Source organism: Microcebus murinus, chromosome 6 (genome assembly GCF_040939455.1).
Source record: "Microcebus murinus isolate Inina chromosome 6, M.murinus_Inina_mat1.0, whole genome shotgun sequence".
NCBI lineage: Eukaryota > Metazoa > Chordata > Mammalia > Primates > Cheirogaleidae > Microcebus > Microcebus murinus.
Genome location: NC_134109.1, coordinates 43,895,478 through 43,910,210, shown reverse-complemented (window position 1 = coordinate 43,910,210; position 14,733 = coordinate 43,895,478). Strand labels below are relative to the sequence as shown.

At 41.2% G+C, this 14,733-nt stretch overlaps 1 protein-coding gene across 3 annotated transcripts in view; it reads left to right on the top strand.

Annotated features, from left to right (window-relative positions):
• Positions 1–14,733, top strand: part of SAMD4A (sterile alpha motif domain containing 4A) — a 206,984-nt gene that overhangs the window by 138,383 nt on the left and 53,868 nt on the right. The window lies entirely within an intron of this gene.

Below are 14,733 nucleotides of genomic sequence, written 5' to 3'. Positions count from 1 at the left end.
TGCCAAGGAACATCTATCTCCCCACCTCCTTTAGATCAGCCGGTCTAGACTCAGCCTCTTGGAATCATCCGCATTGGCAAGGATTTGAATGGGCCTTGGCCCGAGCTGCCAGAACTCTAGGAGAAACTCGCTTGGTACCCAGATTTATCTCCAATTTAAAGAATCCCAATGCCAAGTCTATCCAGTTGGGACTCTGGTGAAATTCCTGCCTCAAATGAGTCCATGAGAGTCCATCGGGAATCAGATCCCTAACCCCATGACAGAGTAGAGTTGAGGTCTTTCTTTGGTACTGAAGAAGTTTGCTTTTCCCCAGGTCCTGAAGTTCACAGTTGAATCTGACTTTCCAGAATTGCCGCTACTCAATCCACAAGTCGCAAATCTAGCAATGGAAGTAACCTGGTTTCTAGGATCAGAGGGAAAATTGGAACACATGACCCCACAGTCTTGACATTCCCTTCTTTGTAATACTCTGGTTCATTCAAGAACATGGACTGGTGGCACAGATCTGGCAGGGTCACTAATACACTGGATGGCAGAACCGGAGTCCAGAAAGATCTCACGCAATATCAAGTTACAGTTCAGCCTTGCAGTCAGATCGACCTGGGCTATAATCCCACTTCCACTGATCACTAGCTGTGTGACCTTGAAGAAATGCATTAACCTCTCTGTTGGCCTTGATTTCCTTAAGTTAAAAAGGGGCTAATAAGTGCCACCTGTAAGTGGTTGTAAAAGTGCTCTCCAGGTCTAAGTACAGTCTTTTTCTTGAACATGACCTTCTTGGAGCCTTCTATCCTCCTACTCCCATCCGTGCCAGTTACTCTCAGCCTAGCCCTCCTAGTCTAAAAACTTGTGCTGCTTTATTTCTAGAGAACTTTCTTGGATCTTAAAATAATTTCCTTTCATTCATTTTCTGTCTTCTATCTTTAAAGAACTCCTTTAAATCAGATAATAGCTCTCTTCTCTATCAATCCTCTTATTTACTTAATGTTTCCTTGCCTGATTTCTTTTCTTTTTCTTTCTTTCTTTCTTTTCTTTTTCTTCTCTTCTTCTTTTATTTATTTTTTGTTCTACATCCAATCTTTCTGTTCTACTCTCTGAGTGATTCCTATAACTTTATCTTCCAAACCTACTACATAATTTTAAATCTCTGCTGTCATATTTTCAAATTTGAAGAGTTCATTCTTATCCTTTGTTCCTTTCTGTATTGCATTCTGTTCTTGTTTCATGGATACAAAATCTTTTCTAATATCTCTGAACATATTATTTTTGATTTGGAGTTTTCTTCTGTTCCCAACATTGTGCTTCCTTGGAGTTTCTTTTTATTTTGGACTCTGTCTCTCAAGCAAGAGGCATTCCTTAGTTATCTGTTGATTCTTGGTTTTCCTTTTATTTAAGAGGAAGACACTAGAGGCCAGGTGCAATGGCTCACACCTATAATCCTTGCACTTTGGGAGGCAAAGGTGGAAGAATCACTTGAGGCCAGGAGTTTGAGACCAGGCTGAGCAACATAGCAAGACTCCATCTCTACAAAATATAGAAAAATTAGCCAGGCATCGTGGTGCATCCCTTTAATCCCAGCTACTCAGGAGGCTGAGGCAGGAGGATTGCTTAAGCCTAGGAGTTTGAGGTTGTAGTGAGCTGTGATGATGCCACTATACTCTAGTACAGTGGCAGAGTGACTGTCTTAAAAAAAAAAAAAAAAAAAGAATTTTGTGTATGTAGATTTCACCGCAGGGAGATCATGTAGGACCTGGGGCCTGGCTGTTTTTAAGGGGCTCACACATACACCATCTGTAATTCTTTTCTTGTAAACTAGCTCATTACCCTTAGAGGAATCCTCCAGCCTCCTCCTGGGAGATATAGGCCTGGCTGCCAGGGTTCTAGGGACTGTTAAGAGTAAGGTGCTAAGACGACAGTCACCTGGTTGTGTGGGGTAGGAGAGCAAATCTAAGGGTCTTCCTGTACTTTAGACTTTCTAACAAACCTATTTTCTTTTTTTTTTTTCTACACACAAAACCCTGACCCAGAAACAGGTTGTCTACAAATGGTTTAGCACTAGGTTCTTCAAACCTCCTCTATTTTCAGCCCCTCCCTGCACCCCTGACTTTACAGGTTCCTGGTCTCCACGTCCTGAGCTTCTTGAGACTTCTGTCATGCTCCCCCTTGCTATGGGCATACGAGTCACCTTTCTTTGTTCTACTGAGTCGGTTCCCCCAGGTCGTTCTGTTTTCCAGCTTCCAACATTTTGTTGACCTTGGTGGTCTGTGGATAATCCTATCATCTCCTATCACCCTCTCTCATACATTCTTTGTCCTCATGAGTTTATGCCTTTGCTGTCATTTTAGTGAGTTTTCAGAAGGAACAGAGATAACTTGGGCATAAACAGTCTGTTTTAATCTGTCTATTTGTTTATTATCTGTCTCTCCCACTTATAAATCCTAAGAGATCAAGAACCTGTTCTCTGTCACTGCAGTAAACCCATTGTCCAAAATGCTACCTGGCATATCATAGGTGTTCATAGATGCTTGTTGAATAAAAACATGAGTAAATATATACATGAATGAAGGGCATGTACATAGATCTCTTTGCATAAGTCCCTAGAATCCAGTGAATAATAACTGTCTTACCATAATTATTTCAATCTGTGAGGGTTAGGTAGTGAAACCAAACTTTACGCTACTCAGAGCCATTGGTTTTTGATGGGGATAAATCTGTCTCTCTTAAATAAAAATCTTTAATGGCGAGTGACAGAAATATGTTTACCTCCCTAGAGCTTCCTCTTAAAGCTCTCACTTTTCCTGATAGTGATTTTCCCACCATAGCTCTTGTTATTACTAATATATTGCCTATTTCTAACAGTTAAAGTAAGGTTGGCATTTGGAAGGTAAGAGACTGCCTGATGATCACCTTGCCAGTTGGATGCAGACCTGGAACCAGAGCTCAGTTCTTCTCGATGGCAGTGGCACCTTCAGCCCATCTCTTTCCTTCCCTCAGTTTCCATTGTCTTCTCCAGAAACTCGGCTGGGGAGAACAGAAACATCGATTACATTATCCCTGATGTTTTTTTCAGGCTCTAAAGGAACAAATCTGTTTAATTTTAAAGTGCCAGTAAATATTAAATAACCATCTCTAAGGCCCAGGTCTTATAAATAGTGACATCCCTATGAAAATGGTCAGTCTTTTCAAATGACAAATTGGTCAATTCATGAGATAAATAATTTGGCAGATAAATGATGGCTTCTAGTAGTCTCCACGCAGACATCCTGTTGTAAACCTCTACATAAATGTATTTTCATAACAAAAATCTCAGAATTAAATAAGCACAACCTAAACTGATTAAGAGAATTAACTATAATGGAGAAACAAGTTTTCCATGGGTGACTTCCACTTTGGCTGAAGGAAGTGTTGCTTTTTGCAATCCACAAACAATTCACATCAGTGGCAGCAGTCCTTCTCACCAGTTAGGCAAAAATGAGAGGGTCCCATATGTGTCTTAAGTGGTGGATGGCTAATATGAGAAGGATGGGTACATAGAGTACTAAGACCTGGAAAATCCCAGCCCAGCATAAAGATGTGACAGCTCTGGTTCTAGAAAAAACCTTGATGGTTTGGGGAGGACCTAGTCCCTGCTGTGTTTGGAATACACTGTGAGTGCTTGTACAAATCTGTAGGTTCAACATTTGGGTCTCACAGTGTATAACTCTGGTGTTACATAAGGGATTATCTGTTCTAGATCACAGACTTCTTTTTCTACCCCTTTCTATCAATGACATTGATATGAAAACTAATGACAAAGACCAAAAATGACTGGGGTTCTAGTCTAAGCTTCAGTGTCAACTTTGTTGAGCAACCTTCGGTAGTTGCTGTATATTTCCAGGTCTTTGACTCCTTAACTGATAAAATGGCAATGAGAGCGGCTTAGATATTAATCTAATCATATTTTTACTGTTCCTTCCTTCTTTAAAGTTCTAGAATTTTGAGATAATTCAGGAATAGATAAATGAGGGGGGCAAATTGCAGTATTGTTCATGCCTTCCAGTCATCTGAAAATAATGTTCTTGGAGAAAGGGCTCAAGACATGTAGCACCATCATTAAAATTCCATTAGGACCAACTCCATTGGGCACCTAAACAGTAGCAACAACATCTACTTTTCAATAAAATGTTGGCGTTGCTCACTACCAATTTTCTTGAGGGCTTGACTCAGGAATAAAAAGCTCTGTATGGACCCCATCTGGCACCTGGTGAGTCAGTGTTCATTTCAGGGGGAACCATTCTTGAAGCACAGCTTTTCATTTAGGGAAACATCATGGTTATCTTATATTTTTAAAGGAAAAAAAAAATCTAGGTTGTTTCCCCTAAGCCTGCTGTTCTTCCAGCGTTTAATTTGAAATAAAAAGATCCTGGTTTGGTGGGGTTTTTTTTAATGTAGATGCTTGCCTAACCCTGCCCTCAGAACACCCACACATGACCAAAACCATAGCTTTGTAAGCCATTTGCGAAAACCCAAATGGAAAAGAGATAGCTTTCCATGTGGTTGAGCAGGTGATTTCTAATTCGGTTATAGGGAATCGTTATGCTACTCAGAGCCATGGATTTTAAATGATTGCATGGAATAGCCAACTTGCATCCAGGGAAACAATATGCACATTTGCCACAGAAGCAAGGGAGAATGGCTGTTTTGACTTTCATGTAGTTCAGATACTGCCATTCTGAAATGGAAGACTCCTTGGAGAGGCATCTTGGTCCTGGTGCATTACTGCCTCCTCAAAAACTCTCATTGGTCCTTGAGATATTGTGGCAAATTAATTGAAATTGAAATCACCTAAAATTTTTACTTCCTTCAATTCTTCACCTTCGTGTACAGTGTTACTTAGAATATTAACACTGCCCTGCAGTTCCTAGCTGCTGTGTGTTTCTAGATGATGGATAGAAAATACTTTCGCATCTGTGCAGCCCTGTCTTTTGTGTATACTCTCTTTGGCCTCTGTAGCCCTAGTGACTAGGACAGTACCCTATGCATGGAGATGCTCACTGTTGGTTGAATGAGTGAATAAATAAGGAGATTAGCTTGAATTCTTTCTCTAGGAAGGGAACAAGTAATATATTTTCATTTCAAAAAGCATCTTCCCATACGCCATCTCAGTAGGTCTTCATCATCATCCTTCCTAGTTCTTGCTATATGCCCAGCACAAGGAGATGCTCAGCAAATGATGGATGGATGGATGAACCATGCAGGAAGCCTCCTTTCATGTGGTCCCCAGAGCAACCGTCGGGGGTAGGTAGAGTAGGTATTACACACTGTTGCAACTGTTTTCCAGATGAGTACACTGAGGCCCTGAGAAGTTAGTGGACTTGTTCAGGGTTTGGATATTAATTATTCAGTGTCAGGTTTAATAGTCTAAGTCCAGAGTTCTTTTTACCATGAGAACCAATGTGGTGTTGGGCTTAAGCACACGGGTTTGCAAGTCAGAGAAACTTGGGCTTTGAACTCTGGCTCTTGCCACTCCCTAGCTGCCTGATCTTTGACAAGTCCCTTGTCCTCTCTGCACCTCAGCTTCCTCTCTGTGAAATGGAGGTGAGGGAAGAGTAATGACAGAACCTACCTCATAAGGCATTAAATGAAGATGAAATGGCGCAATGTGCATATGCGTTTAGCTGAGTACCTGAAACATAGTCGGCATTGGCTAACAGTAGCTGACACTATTGTGGTGTCCACTCCCAGGTGGCCTCTTCCTCAGAGGACAAAGGACTGGGAAGGGTGGTCCTCAAAGGGGAGGGGGTGGGTCTTTGGGTTGCATTTGGGGAAATGACAGTATGCTATCACCAGCCTAGGGCAGGGAAGAAGGGAACACAACAAAGACAGAACATTCATTCATTCAGTCACCCTCCCAGGAGAACCTAAATGTGCAGGAGGAGCAAGAGCATTGGGAGAGCCAGGAATGGAGAGGGAGGGATGTAATTCAGTGCCTTCCCTTCTCCAGAATCCAGCCCTTAGTGAGCAGCTGGCAGCTCCTTTACCCTGATGCCCTGGCTGGCTGTTCTATTGGTACTGTAAGGCAGACTTTTAAAAATATGGAGAAATAAATAACCTGGGGAAAATAATATCTCATCGAGATATTATTGCATATTGCATATTATTGCACTGCATAAATACGCTAACAGCATCGTCGGAGACTGGCTCTGGGAGGGGCTGAGCGTATCATCTGAGGGGCTGTAATGGCTCTTTCAACACTGTGCCCTCAGCTTTTAGAGCGTGTCACATGGTGGGCGCTCCACATATGTCTGATGAATGAAGGAATTCACATGCTCCAACCTCTTGTTGTGCATATGAGGAACCCACTGTCACCCACCCATCTAATAGATTCTCAGCCTGAATTTCTTCACATAATGGAGATACTTAGAATCTTCAATAAGGAATCCAGTCAATCAGTGTTGCTTACAAATGTCAGGATAAAGAGACGCTCTTGTGAGTTCTGGGCACTGAAATTTAGGTGAAAAGGGGGTGATTCATGTGCCCTGATCCTCCAGAAAATAGACATGAAATGTGAGCCCTTAATAAGTGTGGGAGAAAAGGAAAAACCTAGTTGAATCTGAATTAAAGGGGAAAGATTCTGACCAGGGCTGGTGGAGAAAAGTTTGTCAGTGTAGGTAAGGATTCTGAAAGAGCAAGGTGAACATTCTACTTGGTATGACAGATCGTGGTGGAAAATTCATGTCTTGTAAATCTGTGAAACACTATCAAATAGAGATTTTTTTCATGTTGCACGTAATAAGCTGAAAATGCAGCATGAATGTCCTTAGATTAGCTAGTGCTTTGATATGATTTTTCCATTAGCAGTGATAGGGTATCCTGGGTTCTTCTCACTCTGACAACTAACAACTAATATTTCTTAGCACTTTGAAATTTGCAAAACACTTTAATGTGCATTAAATGATTAGACTTTTTCCCCCAGCAATCCCATAACATAGCTTTTCATGTCAACTAATGGGGAAAACTGAGGCACAGAAGAGTCATGTGAATTCCTACTCAAATTGCAAATTCTTCTCACTCCAGCAGGCTGCTTTTGTTTGGGTTGATGCCTGCCCCAACATTAACAAGAATGAATATAAGCCAGCAAGAGCTGGGTGTGTATTCAATGCATCTTTTTTTTTTTCTGAGACAGAGTCTCACTTTGTTGCCCAGGCTAGAGTGAGTGCCGTGGCATTAGCCTGGCTCACAGCAACCTCAATCTCCGGGGCTCAGCGTTCCTACTGCCTCAGCCTCCCGAGTAGCTGGGACTACAGGCATGCGCCACCATGCCCGGCTAATTTTTGTATATAGTTTTAGTTGGTCAATTAATTTATTTCTATTTTTGGTAGAGACGGGGGTCTCACTCAGGCTGGTTTTGAACTCCTGACCTTGAGCAATCCGCCCGCCTCGGCCTCCCAAAGTGCTAGGATTACAGGCGTGAGCCACCACGCCCGGCCTCAATGCATCTTAACCTTGAACCATGCACACAAATCCCCTGGGGACTTTTTAAAATGCAGATCCTGGTTCGGTAGGTCTGGGGTGAGGCCCAAGACTCAGCCTAACAAGATCCCATGTGATGCCAAGGCTACTGGTCCATGGATCTAGAACAGTTTTTTGCTATTTATGAATTGGGTATACTCTTACCAGCTAATTTCCAGTCTGAGAGAAAATGTGCCTAGAGCTTTCTACAGCTGATTCTTGTTCAGAGGGGGCCTGAGGCAGAGCCCTGCCCCTCTCTCTTCCTGCTCAGCAAAAGTGAAAATGGCCACAAGAGGCAGGCCCTGTTGCCTAGGAATCAAAACATTTGTCTAGGGAGTCTCTAGAAATTTCTGTCCAGGTACCATGTGGGTTGGAACTCTGCTACCAAAATATCGTTTATTTTATTATTATTTTGTCTGGAGAGCAAGGCACAAGGGATAAAATCCTGGACTGAAAAACCTGAGCAAAATGTTGCATGTGAACCCAAAGCAAACAAGGTATTAGTTGGTCGGAAACGTCATGAGATCATCTGACTTTTGTCTTTTCAAAGCCACTTGAAACATAAACAAGATGCCCATTTTTTTAAGGTATCTTACTAAGCCCCAGCAGAAGCAGCAGCCCGTCTGGGGAGGTTTGAAATGTCCAGGTTGGGGGACAAAAATTAGGGGAAAGACTGAGGTGGGAAGACAGCTCCCCACAGTGGTCCCCAGCCCTGGCTAGCCATTGAAACCACCCAGGTGCATCTCAAAGTGCTGACCCCTCTGGGCATCAGGATGTTTTTTAAAGGCTCAAAGGAGGTTACATGTCCAGCCAAGGTTGAGAACCGCTGGCCTAAGAGAAAAATGCAGTGGGTCGCAAAATGGGAGGTGGAGGGAAGAGTGTGTATCAGTATATTCCTATAGTCCCTTCTCATTCTAGGTGATGACGTTCTATAAAGTCGTTGTGAGCACTGAATTATTGAACACTAAATGATCACTCTTGGGAGAAATACAGGGTTAGGTTACCTATTAATACAAACCTCTCGCCACAACATTTTTGTCAACCATAATGTTATATGTGTTTCTGTTTAAAGATGCTTCATTTAATATCTATTATTGATTTATTAACATTGAACCCACAACCAAAAACACTATAATTCATGCCTGAACGAAGCTCGTCTAGCACATGACAGCCTTTTTGCTCTTTGGAACACTGGGCAGCACTCTGCTTAGGGCTATTTTAAACAGTGAAATCATCAACAAAAAGCACAAAAATGTGAAAAATACGGCACTAAATAGACCACAGAAAGAACACTTGTTTACAGTAGGAAAGCTCCAACAAGAAGGCAGAGCGTGGCTTTGTTTGAACCCAGCTAGGAGCAAGTGCGTGGGGCGACCGCAATTCTCTGCCATTGTGTGTCTGAGAATGACCATGAAAAGGCCATGAGTGTTGGTTCAAGGGTTACAAATAAATTTTAGCAAGTAGGTAAATTCACAAATATGGGGACCGTGAATAATGGTGATTGATAGAATATAGGACATGCAGCTGAACACACACAGTGTGTCTGCCAGTGAGGGGAGGGGACCTGCAGCAGACGCAGAGCAAAGGGGACGCAGCCGAGGGACCTGAGCTGGCTGCGGGCTCCGCCTGCCCTCCTCCCGCCTGCTCTCTTTGCTGCCAGGCGCTGTAGCTCCAGACAGCCCCCCTCCGTTTCACATCCAATAAGAAATGAATGCTGTTCAATTCCTGTCCTTAAACTGGAACAGTCCTGGCGGCTGAATTATGCCAGGAACCTCTAGCTTGCCGTGTCTCTGGAAGTCTTTTATTGCGGGACTGATTTATAATACCCAAGTAGATGAGTGGAGAGCGATTACGTAAACGCTGCTTCTCTCGGCTAGAGAAGAACGGTACAGTTTAAATGAAAAATGCAGTGCCAAGTCAAAAATTCAAATCGTTATGTGTAATTACAGACCACAGTAAATCAATTTTACAAACACAGTACCAATCTCACTGCGTTCCAGCACCCACAGGGCGAGAATTCGGGAAGAGGCTGAAGGTGAAGTGTAAGTGGGAACCAGGGTGTGTGCAGCCTCAAGAGCTTGTCTTGAATCACATGGTTATTCAATCAAAGGTAATTAAGAAGCCAGGAGAGCCTAAGCCATCCAATTTCTCCTAATTAGCAACAAAAAAAAATCATCTAATTAGCAGTGTAAGCTCAACTTGTGGTTTTTTTTGAATGGTCATTTGTGTGTATTGTTACATTTGACATGTAGATTGAATGCTTTAATGAAAACAAGAACCAATTCCCTAATCAGTAAATTGCCCTGCTAGTCGCCATGCTGAGAATCTCCCGCTCTCGTTCTTTTATCGAGGAGCTAAGTTAAGAATTAGTCAAGACTACATAATACATTTCTAATTATTTATAACCCTTCCCTTAAAACTAGAAAGAAAAGAAAAAAGGCTGTTGTTTGATCAAGCCAAAGTTTAGGGTTTTATGCATGGAGAAGTCCTGGTACTGCTCATGCGTTTGGCTGCAGAGTTGAGACCCCGTTGGCAGTAGGATTTAGGCATCCTCTAATGATGCCCATTCTTGCCTAATCAGTGAGAGCCACTGTTCCCTGTTATCTGGGAGTCTCTAAGCCCCAGTGGCAGTAAAGACCTTGCCTGTGGTTCAGCTCAAGGCAGGAGTTAGTAGGCAAGGTTTAAAATATCCTTTGTTAGCTCCTTTCAAGCGATTGACTCACTTCTCCTCTTGACAAGTGTGGCTGGTGGTGACAAGGTGTAAGAGGATACCCTGATGATTTGTTCAACAACTCTGGCCATGGCCTCGGACTGATGCTCTGAGAGGGTCTTGGTTGCTCAATCATGAAATCCTGGCTATTTGCAGTTCCAAACTTGGATTGCCTCCCCGTTTCCCACGCTCAGCAGCAGCCCGCGAGCTGTTAAGCACGGACGGACGTGGCATTGCAGAAACGCGGAAGCACTTCCTGGATAGGCATGCAGGCTGGTGGAACAGCATTGACAATTCGAGAATTATCTTTTGAGAAAAGGGCAGGAGGGAGGGTTTGTCATCAAATATCTAGTTTTCTGAGTTTCCCTACCATCTCTCTCCCCTACACACAGTGCCTGGAGCCATTTTCGCAGGTACACCAGAAAGCTAAAAAGGAAGTATCTGCTTAAAACCACTGCTGGCCACTTGCTTAACTCCATTATTTTCTTAGTGTCATAAACAAAATGAATCATATTCTACATTTCTGTCTAAACTCATTTCTGGACATCTCTTCACTCTCTATATGGATAGAAATTCAAGGACAAACCTAAGGGTTAAGTACATATAGGTATAACTGTAGATATGAAAAGAAACAATACAGGAAAGTAGAAGTTCACCCAATATGCAGGAGATTTAGAAATAGCTGGTTGATATCACAGTTTCGTGAATTGGCCTAAAACATCTGCTTCAATGGTGTCAAATTACTTCCATGGTTAATGTCATTGGTTTTGATAGAATGGAATGATAGGATTGGGACAATTTCTTTTAGGAGTGCTTGATTTGAAATTAAAATTGTGGGTTTCTATAAAAAGGTATATACGTATTGGCTTCTTGTCTAACTTATTTCATAAATAATGACAATGTAAAGTCAAACAGCAGTTATCTAAAATAGATTTTCTACTGGATGACACCCAGTTTTGCCATTATAGAAACTGACAAAAGAGGACAAATGAAATGTACCAAAGATTAATGCAGTAATGAAAGTCTGCTGGAAGCATTCTAATTTATTTCTTAAAAACTCAAATGTTTAAGTGATAATGTGAAGCTAGAAACATACATCTTTGCTCTGCCCAAAGGCTGAGCCGTCTGCGGAGTAACAAGAGCTGACACCAGTGACAAGGACTATATTGGGAAAGCTTCTCCAGGTGCTTTTCCCTGCATCAGAATGTTTTCATTTCAATACTGTATGAAAATGAGATTTAATGGGGGAAAGAGAAATTTAGCCATGTGCAATTGTCAACCTTATCATGATGTTCTTTCCAGCTTTCTCTTCTTCTAGAGTCTCCATTTAGTTTCGTTTGTTTTGTCTTGCATAGGCAAGGGTACACTTTCTCTTCACAGAAAGTGCGCGGCTTCCTCCTTGGGCTGGTTGGGAACACCCATCCACCAACCACATCTTTGCTTGGTAGCCTGTTCTCTCTTCTCCCTCTGGAATGAGGTAGAGTTTGAAGCTTGTTTAGGGGACTCGTCTTCTGGTGTCCAGATGTTCTGAGCACTGGTTTTCCAACCCTTGAGACAAGGAGCAGAGAGCAAGCATGCAGAGTTGAGGCTTTTAACCTTCCAGATTGGCTTTTAAACTATTTCCCAAAGCAGAGATGGCAGAGCATGTTCATTTTAACCTTAGTAATTAATACTCCTCTCCCCTCCAGCCTACTTACTCAAATCTGTTTGTAGCCATAAGTGTGACTGGTGTTATTTTTTTGCATGATGTCACTGATCAAATACTCTGGTATTGTGTTTTTCAAAATGTATTCTTGCAGTACTATTAATCTTTTCTTCCCCAAAGATTCCCACCACAGGGCCTCAGATAACTGGTTGTGGCACCAGAAAACCAACTAAAGAAGAGGAATCCAGGGTCTAATGTCATTTCACCACTGAACCTTGCTTAAAATGTTGGCTTTTCTTTTTTTCAAAGGCAAATGTCTGGAATTATTCACACAAGTGGTGTTGTTAGCAGAACTCCATTATTTGGAAATTGAAAGCCTTTAGTAGTAGTTCTTAGATGCTCTGAAACCAGTGTTCTCAATTTGTAGGATGGAACCTGAAAATGCCTGCTAAGCAGGACTAAACCTAAAGAAATGGACAGAAACACCCCCACCCCACCTCCCAGTTCCTCAGAAACAATAGCCTTTTTATAGCTGGCAGTGGGCCGAGCTCTCTCCTCTTTAAACTTGACAAGTTATCAAACCATCTCCTGCAGCAAAACTAAAGAATTATATGTTGTAAACCCTCAAAATGGTGTTTTCAGGAAACGTTCCACCGATAACTTCTGAGTTTCCTTTGGAAATGAGTCTAGAAAATACTGCGAAAGTACACCATTAGCAACCTGCAAGCAGAATTCTGCCCAGCCTTATTCTAAGTATGTGGACACACAGCATCTATCACCTGAGTCATAGGGAATAATTGGCCAGGACCTTTTAACTCAGGACAACAGTTCGAGGTTAATATTTTAAAATAAGGTGCAAATACTTGGTCTCCTCATTCTACCTTTTAAAATTCCTAAATTAGAATGACTTATTTTTATAAGGTTTAGTTGTGCTAGTTATTGGATTGAATTCTATCATGTAAGCATCTAGAAATTTGAAAATTTAACAAAGCATATGCTTTTCTGTAATAAAGGCAGCTTCTTGAATTAAAATGAAACTAGCTTAGGAAGAAAAAAGATTAAAGTTGCAAATCATCTCTCTGTGGCTGGACTCATAGGGCGTGATGAGGGCACAGAACTTAACTTTGAGTTGAGGACAACAGGATATTTCATTTGGTGAAAGAGGATGATCTTGGGAATGTGAGAATATTAATGCCTTTAGAAGTCAAATTTCTGACACCTTCACCAGTCTAGATTCTAGACTCTAAGGCTGGAAATAAGTGGAAACACATAGTGGTAACAAAGAGATGGAATAGTTGACTTGAACTTGAGGAGATATAGTACAACTATGAAAAGTATACAGCACATGAGTTCCCAAGGCTACCTAAACTGCCCAGGGAAGCCTCACTCCACAGAGACAGCATAGAGCAACAAGTATCTCTGTCAAATGAGTGTGTACTAGACCATTCGTACGTATGAACTATGTAAGCTAATAACTGATATTAAAAAATCGGCGTCCTTATTAAAGCAACAATTGTATTTCAAATCCACTAATCAAAAAAGGGTAAAAGACCTATGCACTCAGCATGGATCTTCCTAATTTCTATTAATTTAAGTTAATTTATATTGTATTAATTGTAGTGCCCTCTACATATATGTAAAAGTCACTTGCAACACAGCATTTCATCCACTACCAAGGCTTGGTGTACATAGACCTTTTAGATCTTTCCACCATCCAGGGGTCCACAGCTCTCAGTTTAGGAATTACTGAATTGTCTTTCAGGAGGCTTTCAGCTCAAAAATGTTAGGAATCTGTGCTCATAACAATGATTTTTAAAGCATAAATTGCATTCTCTGTGTAAATTTAAGGACAGCAGAGAAGTCAATATATCTGTGAAAAATCTCCATTAACGTTTGTTAGGATAAAGTTTTTGGGTGAGATTCAAGCTTCAGTTATTTGGACAATTTGCTTATTTGGATCACTTCTCTCCCTGACAATGAGGTATCGTATTTAACCTAACAGTGAACCAAGGAGATAGTTGCCCATATCCCAAGCCTTTCTCTATCTATGAACCCTGTTATTTCTCATATTAGAAGACAAAAAAAAAGGTAATTATACTTACTTTTTCTTAAAGAGTACTAAATATTCTGAAAAGTCTTTTCCTGAATCTTATTTCAATAAATAAAAATCAAGATGAAGTCAAGGTTGGACAAAGGACATGGGAAAGAAATCTGAATTCCAGGCTTTAAAGAAAATACTTAAAAGAACAGAATCCAGATCTAGGTATCGTATTTTCCCCTGAAAAAGTGTAGAGGGGGGGGGTCTCATTAAAGATGCTGGGAGTTGAAAAAGAAATTATAAGGTCAGATGAGGTCGGAGAATTTGGCTGGTCCTCATGGTATGACCGAGTTTGTCACCAGATTAAAGACCCTCCACACTCCCATCACACTGCCCGACTGCTGTAGCAAGATGATGTTTAGCTGCTATTTCTGTATTTCTACTAGACTTACTCTATAGTTATTATGTACTTTTGGTTCACTTGAATTTATAAATGTTCCAAAAATGACAGTGTCCTAACAATGTATATATGCATACAGACCTAAGATTTCTTATAGAGATTTTTTTTTTAATGTAAGTACTATTAAATCTATACTACACAAAATATAAGTTTTAGTTTCAGTGTTTCAAGAACAAAAAAAGGCACACTTTTGCTCCCCTGGGTAATTTTTAGTATGATTTTCAATATAATGAATCCATGTTGAAATATGCTCTCTCTCTACCCACACTATTATAAAAGTCACGAATGCAGCATAAATAGAGGACCTCTGTTCTGCTGGAACTTGCCAATTTCTAATCTAGGTTGAGATTTTTAGAAGATGGACTTAATTCTGCAGCTTTGGAATATTA